We start from the raw sequence: 17,035 nt of genomic DNA on the forward strand, positions 1-17,035 counted from the left end.
ATGTCATTGGAAAATATCTTTTGCCTTTGTTCTCTTCTCTGTGGTTGACTATTAACGACCGCCGCGAAAAGTGGCTTATTGAGATTCTGATATTTTTTTTTCTTCTGAGTAAGAAAGACGAAAGACTATGTAGGTGTATAATGTTGCTTCGTTACATAATTCCTGCACCGTCGTGTCGCACTGTGAGCGCAAATCTTTACGACTTGCAACGCAGCGAGTATGTCGTATGACTCTTTATCGCCCATTTATTATAGAGAAAGACGTTCATGTGCACCAAAGACGTCTGGGCATGAACTAATATAATTCACTGATTATTATACCTCTATTTTTCTTTCTCTTCTACCCTGTGCTCCTTTCTTTCCACGTATATTCGTAACTTTTTGCGGTACTAGTTTGCTATTCCACCTCACACCCTCGGCTATAACTCGGTGACGATGGCATTGTGTCATTACGCCGACTAACTTATGATGACCATTTTTAGTTCATGATTGGCTCGATGTTTTTTATGTATCCCCGAACGCTTCAATTTGCTGATACTTCAATTGCAAAATCAAAACGCAAAGTATAAAATTAAACTTTTGTTGAGAATTATTATGTTTATTATTAGGTTTTTTTGAAATTTTTACAACTTTTTTTACATTATAAATGTCACATTATGATTTCCACAATTGACAGTAGTGCACTCAAAACAAGCAAAAATGGTAAAAGAATTTTTCAAGGCCGTAAGTGAGAGGGGAGGACTGGGAGTAAGCGCCCCCCTGAAATGTGAGAAAATGACTGGTATATACAGAATGAATCCGACCTATTCTGTCCAACGAACGAGCCCAAGTGGATCATGTGAAACACCCCACCAACCCTGTCCTATCTCAAACCGTTTTCGAGTTATGGCGGATAATCGATTATGAAAAAAATGCATGTCAGGTCTAAAAAAAATTTTTTTAATTTTCTCTTTTTTTCCAGTTTTTATTCATTTTTGAAGTTTTTACGGACTTTTTGCCCACCCTGTATTTATAAATTGAGTGAGAGCGAACACATACACAAGTCTTCAAACAACGAAAAATATTCGATATATCACTCATATAAAGTCATTAAAAATAAAATTCGAATGTTTCCAATTGTACATTGAATCTAGTGTAACTTGCATGCAGCTCATAGGCGGAGATAGACTTAAAAGTCTGGGGGCACGATGATGATTGCTGGGGAGCATTATGATATGATGATGTCAGTTCATATATACGCATATACATTGGATCAGTCGGCTCCTACTTTGACTCTGGTGGTGGGGGGGGGGGGGTTCTATATCTACAGCCATGATTCACCTTCATTTTTCCTGCAACATACAAGTGTGTGTGGAATCCAATGAAAGATGAAATTGAAAAAAATCAAAACATCTTGCAAATGCATTCGATTCATTTACCAACTACTATAGATTTATACAGGTTAACCTAACCAATTCACGTAAATAAAGTTGAACTTTTAAGTGGCATATAGCAGAAATCATTAAACTCCCTTCAAAATTGCCATACCTTTTGTAGTAGTAGTAGTAGGCTTTTTTTTTCGATTTCCAGCAGGTGCAAACTAAGGGGTATAGGGAAAAGTGGTCCATTGAGAAACTTCTTCACAATATATCTGGGCTTGTCAATGCTAAAATAAGAGTTTTTAATAAGGTTTTTAAAGATTCGAGACATCTCGTCAATGACGCTTAAAGGGTTAAATCGATCACTCGTAAATGACGTGTGGTTTTCGCCAAGTGATCGTAATATTAGAACTTTTGTGGGTATCCGGATTCTGGAAAATTATTTGCTGATATCATCAACATTTATTTTGAATATATATATGGTTTATCTCTTTATTTTTATACATTAACACCATTAAGGTTATAATCGATTCATTACACGTATTTAAGTAATTTTATTCCTCGCATAGTCTTCAGACTCCTCAACAGATGGCGTTAAAGTCTTGATCGATTTGCTTTTCTGTCGCTATTATTCATATCGACAAAAAATATCGACCAATTTTTTATTATACGAAATTCAAAATACGATTTATCAAATTATATCTCCCCTTAATGTCTATTTTTAACACATTCCTAACAAAATAGGAAGCTCAGCTCTTGGCTTTTCTTTTTTTCCACCATAGAAATAAAAGCATGTTTGTTAGGCTTTCAGTAAAACTTCATCTAATAGGAAAGGTCTTGAAGAATTCATATTGGTGATTTAAAGAATTGATATTGATATTACTATAATATATGAAAGTATGAACCACTCGATATGTTTCATACAATTAATTTATTTTCCTTTTTAACGTCAGAACGTTACTCCTTTAGACCAGCGGTCGCCAAACTTACGGATTTATACTTATATATCTATTCGAGAGATACTAATGTTTGTTAGGCTTCCGTAGAACCGTCTCGTAACTATCAAGGGTTCCGCGTGAGCTGAAACGTTGGTAACCTCTGCTCTAAACATACAATTTTGAATTCCGAGAACTTGAAATTTTGAATACCTCAGACAACAAAATTCATAATTTTGATTTCTGTTATCCTGATTCTAATTCCAGCTAGACTAAATTAATTCTCAAAACTAAAGCAACGTAGAGTCACGTGTATAATCTAAATTGGGAAGACAAAGCCAGCAACAGAAAACAACATCCGTCGCGTAGTTTTCATCAGATGCATTCCGACGTTTCTATGAATGTTTCTTTTTATTGTCGACTCTTGGCTCTTTATATATAGACCGAGACATAAAATTTCATAACAACCTTAGTCATGGGATTAAATTAACAAAAGTCTCTACTTCACTCCGCCTGGACATCGTGGAAAATTTTATCTATCGTATAGGACAACGTTTCTCAACCTATGGTCCGCGGACCATAGATGGTCTTTGAGGATGACAAAGGTGGTCCGCAGGCACATTTGATAATTAACTTCCAAATCAATTGCAAAAAATGTTCAATTATTTTAGTTGATACTACATAGTGATATTCTTATTGATTCAAATGGAAATTACAGCTTCATACTTGGAGTCACCACATCTAATCGATGAAACTGCGACACTATAAATACGGGATATCACTAATTGTAGTCAAAACAAAAAAAAAACAAAAAATACAATCATCGAATCATTACCATCAAATTACTAATCATTGCAAAATATGCAGTAGCCTGAATGAAGATGTTTTTCTCGAAAAAAAAACCATTCGTTTTGATTTGAAGACCATATTTCATTAAGTAAAATGCGGGTAGGATCTCAAATACTAGACATCATCCAATTGTCATCAAAAACTTTACCATAAGTCGGCAAAATCAACAATCGTTGCAAAAATTGCTAAAAAATTACAAATAGTTAGGAAATGAAGGACTACTGGAAGTCACAAAGAATTGAAATGTGGTTCTAAAGCCATACTTTATCAGAATATGATCTAATAAGCTATAAAAATACTCGTCATTCACGAGTTTAGTAAGCGTTCCAAATTCAAATAAGCGTCATTGAAAAAAATCAGAACAGATGTATAAAATGATATAAAACTATCTAAAATGGTAAGGGCCGGATCATGAATCCTGCGAACTACACAGCCACAGCAGGTGCTAACTGAAGGGGAAGGGGCGATTTTTTACCCAAAATATTCGCTTATACTTGAAAAATATCCAGAACTCGCCCTGAAAATAGTATAAAGCTATATAAAATAGAACATTCATAAATCTGCTTGTTCCGCCGTCCCGTAAAATACGGGACACCATCATGTTTTAATTTTGTGGTCCGTCGAATTGTTTCCGACATTTTACTGGTCCTTGGATTCAGAAAGGTTGAGAAACGCTGATATAGGACATTTGTTTTACTGTAGTTTGAACAAATTTTTTTCAGTTTGTCTTGTGTTTGCTTCCAGCAGTCGTATATTTTAATCGAGCAAGTCTGGATTTGAATCCAGTGTAGGCTATTGACATATCTGTCTTTTTCTATTCACAGAATCAACACTACGTTTTTGTTTAGTTATACATCTGCGTGCATAAATTACTACTACTAAACCATAAATGACTGTAGTCCAACAAAATGGAACAACGGATCTTTTTTATTTGTATGCCATTGTTATAGTGTGTCAAGAACCTGCCAAGACCAGTGGAAAAGGGAAACGAATTCCTTGCCGATTTGCCTTTTCTCTCTCTCTCTCTCTTAATTCCTTTCCAAATCTATCAATTTTGATGTGTGTGCGATTTTATTTCTTTTGTATGTACATACTCACACAAGCTTGGAGAAGTAAAAAAGTCATTTCACAGCACTCTTGGCAATTGTCATCACGCTATTCGATGCATATGATCATTCAGAGGTCATTATATGTCAGTAAACCCTTGAGAAAATCCTTCTCCGTATAATATACTAGTAACTGAAGTGAAAAAGCCCTTCTCGTACCGTATATTGCGTATTACATTGGCATATGCAAGGAGCCGAGATTATAGTGTTATTTTGCATGAAAAACGTAAACCACCCCCCCCCCCGAGAGAATTCTGCGTACGCCTATGGCTCATTATATTAAATTAAGTAGCTTGTTAACATCACACTTGGGTGCATCTGATTATCATGACCACGATATTTTTTTAAAAATCAGTTTTACATACACATATCTCAAAATTTTATCAGTTATGCAATCCAAATTTAATTTACTTAATTTGACCTATCTAAATAAATATGCAATCGTGAAAATGTAATGCTATTTAATGATTTTAAATTAGCCGAATTATATATCACTTGTACTCAATTTTAAAGAAAATGATTTTTTCATAGTTTATGGAAATTAAATTTACAACTTCACATTTAAATTAGCACATAGTGTTTATTTAATTTCATTAATCTTTTTTTGTTCAATGTTCAAAAGCTTTCCGAAAAAAAACTTTGCAAACCAAATTTTTTACCATTTAAATATTTAGAGATGAATTAGGAGAAACACATGAGTGGATCTCCAATGCGTATAAAAAAGTATGGTCAAAATTAGTAGTGTATCCAATATTTTATTCGGCGTTTAAGACTTGAAATATACATTTTTCTGTGACGAAACAAAAATTTCCGTGGAAAAATTTCATACTTTTACTTGTTTTTTCTGGTTTCCAGTTCAGTTGTGTTATACACATCAACGAAAATAATATGCAAAATCAATGCACAACTCAAGTGGTCATCTCAATTGTTATTTACTAAGAAACTGGTTACGGAAGAAATCAGCCAAAAAAATTATTTGTTTTATCTTTTAATTTGCATATCGTATATTTTAGAGTATTCAGCGCTTCAGTCATAAGTATCCATTCATGCATGCTTGTTAACTTCTGCGGTAAACATTTATCATCTCTTGTAGAATCGATCGCCATAGGCATAGCATATGTTTTAAATTTTTTTTACGGTGTGTGTGGTTTTCGAGATATTCATTTTTCTAGAGCTCGGTCCGAACCGGCTTTGCTTTTGACAGCTGCGTCTTGTCAGTTTGCGGAGCAATGGCGCCAGTTTACTGGTACGGCGCATCTTTTGAAACGCTGTGTAGGTAAGGCCAATTTCTTCCCCTCAAGGTAGAAATCGGTTGAGAAAAAAAAAAAAAGGAAAAGAAAACGTTGTTGGCGTTGAAAGGCACAATGGTGTACCTACGTTTGAAGTGAAATCTCTCCTCAGGTAGAATAGTAGTTTGATGCTGCGATGGCGCGAATTCGAGCAGTTTTAAATGATTATCTGCTCTTATTTTTTATTCCAGACGTTTATAGATTATTTCAACGACCTTCCATCCAATCGATGATTCAAAAGATGTTCGATTTCCTTATAGATCATATTAGCCCACGACAATGTATATGAAATTTGGCATTGTCAGATGGAAACAGGCGGCTCGCATTTTCTGCGAGAAAGTTTGTTTTTTTTTTTGTTTGATCGTCTGTGCGCCGCCAGCCACGTGCATCACGTGGCCTCGTTGATCTGGCTCTGATCCAGGGTCTGCGTGCGGAGCGAGAACGTGCGACTGCGATCTTCCTTTTCACGTCACACTCGTCTCTCTCTATTCCTCCTCCTCTCTGTCATTCGTCTTTAGGAGCGCTATTTGAAAGGGCGAACAGTTTCATTTTGGTTTCGCGAGAGAGAGCGAAGTCGCTTGCATCTGTTGTCATTCTATGAAACCCCCCCCCCCCCCTGGATTTACTGCTTATCATATGCTTCGTAAGGGATATTGTGTTTGTGAGTGTCATGATGGATTGGATACCATTGTCATCTTTTTGAGAGGTGAGAAGAAATTTTGATTTATTTTATTAAGCTGTTATTAATTCGCTTTTTAGTATGTATTTATCAATACTGGGGTTTTCCACCAGCTGGGGGCTATGTGGCCCTGGGATATTCTAAGGGGCCACTGGTGAAATCAGATGAAAGGGGAGCCGCGATAAGTTGCGAAGGGGCCGCAGAGAGCTGTGAAGGATTAAAGCTTTTAAGTGAAATATGGTGGGGGTAAAACGTGAGTACTTTCAAAATTCCGAAAGAGAACCAGCACACCTTCTTAATCCATGGGGGGGGGGGGCATGATTCGTGACCGCATATCCATAGGGGCCTACATGATGAGACCCGGTATTATGAATTTCAAATGTGTATATATATGTAAATATATATCTAGCTGTTACTTCCATTTAAGTATGCCCCTCCCCCAATAACATCACTTTGCCCGGGACACATGATGATGATAAAGCCATGCATAAAAAATATGCCTCCTTCACTAGACGGAAGCTCACTGAACCCTAGCCCAGGGTAAGCGCGGATCCAGAGTGATGTATTGGGAGTTTCGATTTATTATGTACGTTCGTTGGGTAGTCCCGTATTTTATACACCTGTTTTTCCCATAAAATTTGACTTATAAGGAATGATCGCCCACCTTCTCTGAACCCATGCGTGGCCCAAAGTTCCATATATCTAATTTGTAAAATTTTTGTTCGTTATAAATTTTGTTTTGATTACATTCAATTCAATAAGTAAAAAAGATCTCGCTCTTGGATGAGGGTGTGGGGCCCTGATGAGACGGGGCCACGAGAAGAAAATATGGTTCTAAGGGAGCCATGAGCTGAAAAACGTTGAGAAACACTATTAGTCAATAAACAGTACGCTTGAATGTTTGTGTGTATATAGTCAAACTCTCAGTTATAACGACATAGCAGTCCCCGAAATTTTGTCGTTACAACCAAGGTTAACATTTCAAGTATTTTTTGACAAAAAATATAATCGGACACAATCAAATACTTTGCATGAAGTTTTTCTTTGATTAGGGCAGTAATTTTCAAACTTTTGTCAACAGCGGCTCCCTTGCCTAGTTCAACGTTAATCGCGGGGCTCCCCAGAATAGTTTAATTGATATTTTCATTTATAAAATAATTACTACTACTACTCAACCGTACATGCACTTCACACACATTCCTCTACGGAATTTCTAACAAATTGGTACATACCGGAATGTGCGTGCACGTGTTGTGAACCTAACAAGAAGTTTGTTTCTGTATCGTCCCTTTTCTATCCACTGTTGGATGAGGGTCTCTAAATTTTTCCATTTTACTCTGTCTGACGCTTTTGCCTTCCAGCTGACTCCAGCAACTTTTCGGATCTCGTCGATCCATCGTGCGTTTGGACGCCACCTCGGACGTTTAACATCACGGGGATACCAATCCAGAATACTAGTGATCCATCTGTTATCCTGTCTTCTTGCAGTATGTCCAGCCCATTTCCATTTTAAACGTTTAATTCTTTTCGTGATGTGATATATACCTTTGTGTGGCTTTTTATCCAAGTGATTCGTTTTCTGTCTCTCCTTGCGATGCCTAACATACATCTTCCCATGCTCTTTTGTGGTCTGTAGCCTTTGTCATTTTGCTTGTGAGTGTCCATGTTTCAGCTCCATAAGTCAGAGCTGGTAGCACACACTGGTTAAACACTTTTCTTTTCAGGCACAATGACATGTGGCTCTTCAGAATTAGTTTTTGTCAGAAGTGCTCCATGCCGATCCTAATTCTTCTGTTTATTTCATTGATGATTCTATTGTCCATAGTAATTTCTTGTCCCAGGTATACATAGCTTTCCAATTCTCCTATCTCTGTGTTGTTTAGTAGGATCTCTTGTCTTCAAAGCAAAAGAGTTGAACTTAACTTAATCTTTTGCAGATTCATTTTCACCTGAATACTCGCCAGTTCTTGTATCATTTCTTCTAGTTCTCCTGGATTACAGCTGATATTAACAATGTCGTCGGCAAAACGCAAATGGTTGAGAAATTCTCCATTTATTTCAATTACTTTCTCGTCCCAATCCAGTTTTCTGAATACTACTAAAACAGAGGTAAAGAGCTTTGGTAAGATAGTACCACCTTGTCTGACTCCTCTTCCAGGTTTAATCTTTTGCTTTTCCTTTATCCAAATGAATGGTTGCAGTTGCTTTGTCATATTTTCTTAATGATATTGATGTGTTGTTCTCTACCCCCCCCCTCCCCCAATCACATCTAGTGCTGTAACAACAACAGATGTGAAGATAGAATCAAACGCTTTCTCAAAATCAATGAAGGCCATATGCAATAGTAATTCGTTGCGTCTTTGAGTTCCCTGATTGTTTGGATGTGATCCAGTGTACTAAATCCACTTCTAAAACCTACTTGTTCTTTTGATTGGGTTTCGTCCAATGTGGATTCAAGCCTGACACTTTGGTGAAGATTTTATAAGTTACTGATAAGAGACTGATTGGTCTATAATTCTTGATATCCTCTTTTTCGCATTTTTTTGTAGAGAAGAACCATCGTTGCGTTATTCCAATCTTCTCGTATATCCGAGCATTATTAATGCAGTTAAGCATTATTCTACATCTCACCAGTCGATGGTGACATCTTGTCCATCTTCAGTGGTGTTATATAACAAATCAAATCGATTCTTCTCTTCTAACTGGAATCGATGTTCTTGAAAATTTGTCATATCGATGACAGTTTTTGCATTTTTGATGAGTTTTGCTCTTTTCATTCTAGTGTTAAGCATTATTCTACATCTCACCAGTCGATGTTCGCTTCTTGCATTGAATTTGTTAAGAACACTGCAGTCTTTTATCATATGCTTCTTATTAGATAGGATGTAGTCGATCTCACTTGTTCCAGTTAGGCTTCTCCACACCCACTTTCTTCTTAAAAAATGAATTCATGATGCATAACTGTTCGCTCTCTACAAATTCGACTAGTCTGTTTCCTCCCGACTGAGCTTCGCCATTTCTACTCTCTCCAATTCTAGCATTAAAGTCACCCATTACTATTTTGATACGTTTTCCTTTAATTCATCTCGTCTAATTCTTCATAAGTCTTCTTGTTCCCCAGAATAGCTTGTTGTTGGTGTATAGACTTGAATAATCTTTATCCGGTGTCGTCTTGATATTTGCATAACCAACTTTGTAACTCTATTCAGATGTGCTATCTAACTCAACGATGTGATTTTTCCACTTTCTATGAATGAGAAATCCTACTCCACTAGTTCTTCCATTATCTGTTCCTCTTTACATGTTAGTAAAATACATGTGCACTGGCGAGTTGGATTTTCTCCTCTCCTCCTTACTTCACAGATGCCTAAGATGTCCCAATTTATTCTTTCCAGTGCTGCTTCCAACTCCAGTAAACGATTTTCTGATGAAAGATCGTCCGTTATGCGTGGCAAAGGTGGTCATCTTATGGCAGCCTCATCCAACCCAGAGATTCCTAGCACCCTCTGTCTTAATGTCTTGCTGGTCGCTGCCGTAACCAGAGACACTCAGACTGCTGGGGACTGAGGGTCTTAGTTTATAGACAAAGTTCATGATTCTTTTTTTAGAGGGTTTTCGGCCATAATCCTCCACCCTGGCCAGTGCGGGTTGAAGGAAGCTCATTCGCGTTCTTTTACCATGTGTTAAACATGGCTACTTACGGGCTGCACTATGAGAAGGAGCGGATTGGACCTTAAGCCTCTACTTCTAGTCGATGCCTTCAAGTCCTCGTAATGAAGCAATTGAAGAGTCTTCTCGCCTAGTTAACAAGTAAAGACTTCACCAGCCCATTCCGTGTAATACTTCTGTTTTTGTGTAATGTTTGTTATGTGTAGTGCTGCCATCACTTTTTCTAACTGAATGAAGTTTAATGATTGAATAATTGTACTGCTGTAGGCCTGTTACTCTCTGTGGAGATTTTTTAACGGGGATATCGGCTCGCATTTGTGCTCCGAAGTTGGGAACGACCAAAAACCAACTTCAGTCGACCACCATTGTGGCGACGGTGGGATTCGACCGCGGGTCTTCGCGATGCGAGGCCGTCGCTATGACCACTCGACCACCACAGCGGCTATAAAAGAATCCCTTCAAAGCTTAAATAGGCACACAAATCAATATCTACAGCTCGCAGTGACGCCCCTAAAAGCCACTACGCACACTTTGGGAAACATTGGATTAGGGTGATCAATTTGATCGAGAAAAATACGAGAGATTGGTATATACGAGAATTGGGGGGCGTTTTGCCAAATATCGATGAAATTACCCAGGGACGGCATAAGCGAGGGTGCAAAAGGTGCTGTGCACCCGGATGGCAAGTTACGAAGAGCGACAACTTAGGCTTTAGGCAAATATTTTATTTAAAAAAATTTCCGATAGTAAAAATTCACATGAGATCACACTTTTTGGCCATATCTTGACGACGGAGATGAGGACACTTGAAGGAATAGAAAAGGCCTGGAACCGTAATACTAGAAATAAGAATGTACTCTGTCACAAGGAGCAAGTGTGCATGCATTTTCGTGCCACCCACAGTAATTTTTCTGGTACGGTCAATTAAAGGCAAAGGGAAAATTCGGCTTCTCATTTGTCCAATCTCTGGAGCACCAGAAACGCCTTTCAATTAAATTTCTTATAAAAGTCACCTCGTTATACTTACTTTTCACAGGATAAGTAATGGTGGTTCATCAATAAGAGCCTTAATGTAGACTATCTATTGAGAACGATGAAATTATCCAAAGAGTTTCTTTAAAAGCGAGACGAATAGTCATGCACATTTTGCGCAGTAAACAATGGTGTGCGACTTAGTACAGTCAAACCTCGGTATGATGTCACCCTTGGGGACCGAATAAAAATGACCCTTTGAGCCGGGTGACTTACTGACGAGTAATCCCAGCTCACTTTGGCAGGGACCAATAAAAAGCGACGTTATAGGCCCGGACAGCGTTAAAAGTGATGACGTTATACCGAGGGTCTTGCATTACTCAGAAAAATCAGGTTTTAGGGCTGGGGGCACACGGTTGACAAGGAGGTTGAAGTACTGTCAACCTCCCGCAAGAGTCGTCAGCATGGCCCCCACACCCTGTAGCGGGGCCCCTAGTCTGGGATATTTTGCGGTCCCCTCGGCCAGACTTTTAACGGCCCCTTCTGTAGTTAATTTATAGCGTGAAAAAGCAAAAAATGATGAGAACCGTCCCGGGCCTTGTCAGCTCCCCCTATGTGGGGGCCATAATCGTCAGTAGTATGTACGTTGCCAGTGAACGCGAATACGGCATGCTTATGGTGGAAGTTACGTGTGAGGATTTCGGTGATATATTCCTACATTATAATTTTTTTCTTATAAGATTCGGCCCTTACAAATGCGAAAGGTATGACGTCCTTTCACATTATTTTTGTTCGGGGAGCTTTTCTTTGTGGAAGTTTGCGTCGCCGCTTTTTTTTGTCGGTAATCTATACTTGAAACACACATCCGAGAGACGGTATTCAATTCCACCTCCTTTTCTTGGTCTCTTTTTTTTTTTTTTGTGATATGATTTTTTTTTGCCGGGGGGAAGGTGTTCGGTTGTAGTTAGCGATTAACCACTACCGTGCAAATAGTCAATAAAACTGCTTGGGGGGGGGGGGGTTCTTTTTTTTGCGAGTGATAATGGCTTTTGAGAATAGTTGGCAAATAGATTAAACTCGGTTCATTCATACGATGATGAATCGTGATAGTAGTTATCTAAAATTTTTACAAGGAGGCGATATTTTTTTCGCACTGAAAATATTCCTAATTTTTTTCACATTGAAGGAAAAAATTTATTTTCACAATTGGTTCTACCTATTTTTATTTCTCGCCGCTAGTCGTCCTTATTTTGATTTATCCATTGATCTTACGTGTTATTTTTCTTGTAATGACTATGGCGTTGCGCTTATTTTGATTTTTCACAACTGGGGTAGCCGTTATTTTGATTTTTCACAATTGATTGGGCTTATTTTCATTTCCCACAACTGGTAGCCCTTATTTTTATTTATTTTTTCAAATGTTCCTGAATATTTTTCTTGTTATGATGACGGGGTTGTGATTATTTTCGGACTTGAATGACCGATATCTAGTCCCCAATTGTTTATTGACACCGATTAATGTGTTCCAGATTAAATAAATGTGGTTTTTCGTGTCTCAACGTGCACGCATCACTACATGTTGATGATGATGATGAACGTCATTCAAGACTCCCCCTCCTTTCCGATGAATTCTCATTACTGATATCATGCAGGATCATGTCGAAAAGTGTTTCTGGGTGTCAATGTTTACCATGGTGATATCATACAGGAACATAAACTTCAGAGAGCTAACATAGTACGGTGTGGGACAGACTGGTATTGAGGCAGAGCCTTTAAACGGAAAATATTTTTTAGTTTGGATCTGAAACTCAAAAGCTAAACTCTCCTCAACGCTCGAGGAAGAAATTTCTTGTATAGGTGGTTCTCTCGGGGACCACATTCGTTCAATTTCGAGGTTCTTGGGTCCTTGATTTCAATGAGTGCACCCCCGTTTCTTTGCTACTTTGTTCGTAGTCTGTGCTTATCATTTCTGCTAGAGTTCTGAAAAGATGTACGTTGGAATTATGGCGGATTCAAGTCCCTCAGCAAAGAAAATCAAAACTGAGGTAAGATATTTTATTTTGTGTAACGAAGCCTTCATTTTTATTTATTCCGTGTGGGTTTAAATTCAGGTTTGTCGCAATTAATTTAGCTGTATTGAATTTCTGTGTACGAGATTCATGTTTTAACGGGTTTTCTTTTTCCCACAGGGCCAGCTTTTGGAAATGAAGCTCCAGGTGAAAAACTTACCAGATCATTCTTACATAATTGGAGATACAACCCTCGCTCAAGTTTGCAGCTACAAAAGAGCTATCCTCATTCATGTCCGGAAATTCTTTAATAAGAACAAATGGTATCTACAATAGGAACTACAATGGAACAAATGGAACTACTAGGCAAGGCATTGCTCTGAAGTAAGATAGATTCGATTCGCTTCATCATTCAAGATTGCCTACGAATGCAAAAATACTGGGACCACCCCGACACACGGCAGATAGATCCACCGGGTGATACCAACCATCCAGTGGAAAGAAAGGTCTTGGAGCAGAGAGACCATATTCTTTTCGAGACATGGACCGTTCCCGACACTTTTCCTCCGCTTCAAGATTTCAATGACAAGTGGCTGGAAAGCACACAGCCGCTCTGAATGGAGGCTTCTGTTGGTGTGGTGGTGATATCGGAGAGCTGTTTTGTAATTTTTGTAAATTTATTACTATTGCGAATTTTTTGCTGTTAGGAATTATTTTTCTCTTATTGCTATTGTTAATTTTTTGCTGTTAGGAACTATTTTTCTCTTATTGCTATTGTGAATTTTTGCTTTTTTTGTCTTATTGTCGTCCATATAATACATTTGTAATTTGCATAATAAAGCACCCGACATCGCCCAACCCCTCATCCGGGGCAATAGCTGAAATTGGCAATTGTCGACAGAGCCTGGGTGGTGCATGGTTTGAAATGTATCTTTCCTGCTGCACTCATTCTTCTCGCTGCGATCTTGGCGATTTCACCATTGATCATGTCACTGACAATATCGGAACCAGAGCATAAAATTTGTTTTTCAACAGTTTTTGCAAGAAAGGTAGCGCAACTCTAAGAAGGCTTCCAAATATATTGCTTAATCCGTAACCTCTATACATCATAACACCAGAATAATTCATCAGTCCTTCTCCAGCCGATTGTACATAGCAGTCTATAAACTGCTTGGTGCAGCAGTCAGCAGTGGTATGGTGCCTTTATCTTAACGCCTTCGTAGCTTGGTCGTTATTGATGATAAATCGATGGGTTGAAGGTTTTTATAAGAGCTGTCTCATAAGGAAATGAAGGATGACTATAGACTTTCCTCTGTTGAACGGTATATCCTCGATGCTGTTTCGTATAACTATCTCTATAGTCTGGAATTCTTTCCGAGATACTGGAAGGTAGGTAGTGAGGTCTTGAGGTCTATATATCGTAAGCAGAAAAACCTCGTTATCCCTACCTTTTATGCGAAAAACCCTCAGGAGAGATGTCTGCGTATCTCCGACACAGTCTGATTTTCAACGATGTCTGAGAAGAACACGTTTGTGTCGGCGACGTAGACTTCCGGTAGTTTCAACTATAGCTTCTAGAATAAGGCGCCTTTTTTATACAGTCGTATTAGTTTCAACGTGTTCTGCGGAAGAAGTTTTGTACCATCCTTCAGAGTTATTTTCACTTTCCTCGTGTTTTTGTTGTAGTTGAACAGTATTTTTCCACCAAAAGCTGTGATCTTCGTGCCGTTTAGGAGGTCCGGAACTGTACCATACATTGCGTACGCAGAATTTTCTCGAGGGGGTTTTCAGATTTCTTTTGCTTTTGAGGGAGGGGGTTTACGTTTTTTCCTGCAAAATAACACTAATCTTGGCTTAAGGGGGGTTAGAACCCCAAATTCACCCCTTTGCGTACGCCAATGGTCCCATAGTATCCGACAGGGACATATCTCCCCCGCCACTGACCATCACTCAGGTCGAATCCAAAGAGGTTACTTTGGATTACACCACGTGTGAAGGTAGACAACTTCCGAAAGAGCACATTCCCACTCTCCTGTTAAACTTATTTGACTAAGCAGTCTGGTGATGAAATGAGTTAGTGTTGGTCTCCAAAATAATCGGGAAGGGCAAAATACGGAAATTTTTCGTATAGTGGTCATGTCACAACAAGTCTTAACGTCAAGCATGCAATAAATCTTATTTTCAACGTTATAAGTACAAGTAGAACAACAGACGAACATTCCCCAGATGTGATCATCTCTAATCTTGGGAAAACGTCATTGAAAAATTTGTCATATTTCCGAGGTGGACCTTTCATCGACGTTATAAGCAAGGAATCGTTCCGGATCGCCAATTATTGACGTTATAGCCGAAAGGTCGTTATGTAAGGTTTGAGTATATGTAAATATTAGATTTGAATAATGCATGGTTGAGAGAATAGTACATGAATTGGTCATGTTTCCTAATAAGATTGAGGCTAAGCGTTCTCGCTTGAAGCGATGAATTCAAAACTAGAATTAGATTCCAGTTTTGATTTTCTTTGAAGAATAATGGAAACTTATCGAAATGATCCAATCCTGTAATTTCGGTCCACTGCCAAGAATTTGACGCTGATACGATTTTATTAGCACTTCGATTTTTTATTATTTTGGCAATTCAGTAACAAGCGATCGAAAGGTGTGATATTTTTGAATGACCGCTATTAAAACCGTATATGAAACTCGTAAACATTTCTATGGAATTTTTAACACATTGGTAGCATCCGTGAATATGCTGTTTGTTCCTGGAAAAAAAATGCACGTTATCTACACTCATGTCCATAAATTAAGGATAATTCAGAATCGCACGGAAATCGAAATCTAAAGTATAAATTTCACCTGTAGAATTATCACAAACATTTGCAAGAATGATATGCAAATTTCAGGAAGCCACCAGATGATGCCGATAGTACGTCACAATGACGAGAGTGTAAGAGGGGGGTATATAAGGAATGGTGGCAAAGAAGTAAAATTGTTCACAAGAGTTTTGTAAGGCCTTGTTCGAGGAACTTCGAATTGCCCAAAGTGTCATCTCTAGGCTTTGGCAACGATTCCAAGATAACGGAAATGTCGGTAGACGTTACAATACAGGTCGCCCCCGAGTTACAACGCCGAATGAAGACCGGTATTTGACAGTAACTGCCAAAAGAATCAGATGGAGCACAGCATCCGACCTGTCTCGCCAGCTATCTGCAGCCACGGGTACCACAGTTTCAAGGCAAACCGTGTACAGACGTTTGGGAGATATTGGTCTATATGCTCGCAGGCCTGTCAGATGTGTTCCGCTCACGGCAACTCACTGTCGGCAGCGATTAGCCTGGAATAGAGAACATGCAATGTGGACATCGTAACAGTGGCTTGTGTAATGTTTCCGACGAGTCCAGGTTTAGCTTGCAGTCTGATTCACGTCGGACTTTCATATGGAGAACGCCAGGTACCCGTTACCACCAAGACAACATCATTGAACGACACCGTTACGGTGGTGCAGCATTGCTCGTTTGGAGTGGAATTATACTGGGTCCCAGAACAGATCTGCATGTTCAAACCGGAACCATGAAAGCCCAAATTTATCGGGACATCATTCTGGAACAACATGTACGTTTGTTTAGGGGTGCCATGGGCGCAGAATTTGTATTTATGGATGACAACGTCCGTCCTCACCGAGCAAACATCGTAAACGAATGCCTTGAATCTGAGGATATAACCCGTATGGAATGGCCAGCATTCTCACTTGACTTGAATCCGATAGAGCATGTGTAGGACATGCTTGGCCGACGAGTTGCAGCCCGTCAACCACCTCCTACATGTGTACCGGAACTTTGGAGAGCATTGCTTGCTGAGTGGAGTGATCTTCCCCAAGATCAGATCGATAATTTGATACTCAGCATGCCTAGGCGTTGTACGGACTGTATTTCATCGCATGGGAGACATACAATGTATTAACCATCATACCAACCATGTAATAGTAAGTTTTTGTAAAGGAGATATTTTTTACAATTGCTCCATGGAGCAAAAATCGTAGTTTTTATGAATGGTATCATACATACACCATCGTTTTTGTTCTTTATCTTTTGTTTAATAAATGGGCTTTATGAATAAGTAACGTTTGTTTTGTTTCTGAACCTTTATTTGCCGGAGCTGGCATTATCCTCAA

At 38.7% G+C, this 17,035-nt stretch overlaps 1 protein-coding gene across 5 annotated transcripts in view; it reads left to right on the forward strand.

The window, feature by feature from the left end:
- Nucleotides 1–17,035, forward strand: part of Wnk (Wnk kinase) — a 375,788-nt gene that overhangs the window by 57,768 nt on the left and 300,985 nt on the right. Inside the window, exon 1 of one of the 5 annotated variants that reach the window (XM_089253911.1) lies at nucleotides 5,919–6,242. The exons of the other annotated variants lie outside the window; for them this stretch is intronic. The gene's annotated coding sequence lies outside the window, so the exon portion shown is untranslated. Of the gene's footprint in view, nucleotides 1–5,918; nucleotides 6,243–17,035 lie in introns of those variants that run through there. 5 annotated transcript variants of the gene reach the window in all.

The sequence above is a fragment of the Pholcus phalangioides genome, unplaced genomic scaffold (assembly GCF_987345545.1).
Source record: "Pholcus phalangioides strain wild (caught in Gottingen) unplaced genomic scaffold, Ppha-v1.0 ptg000039l_1, whole genome shotgun sequence".
Lineage (NCBI taxonomy): Eukaryota > Metazoa > Arthropoda > Arachnida > Araneae > Pholcidae > Pholcus > Pholcus phalangioides.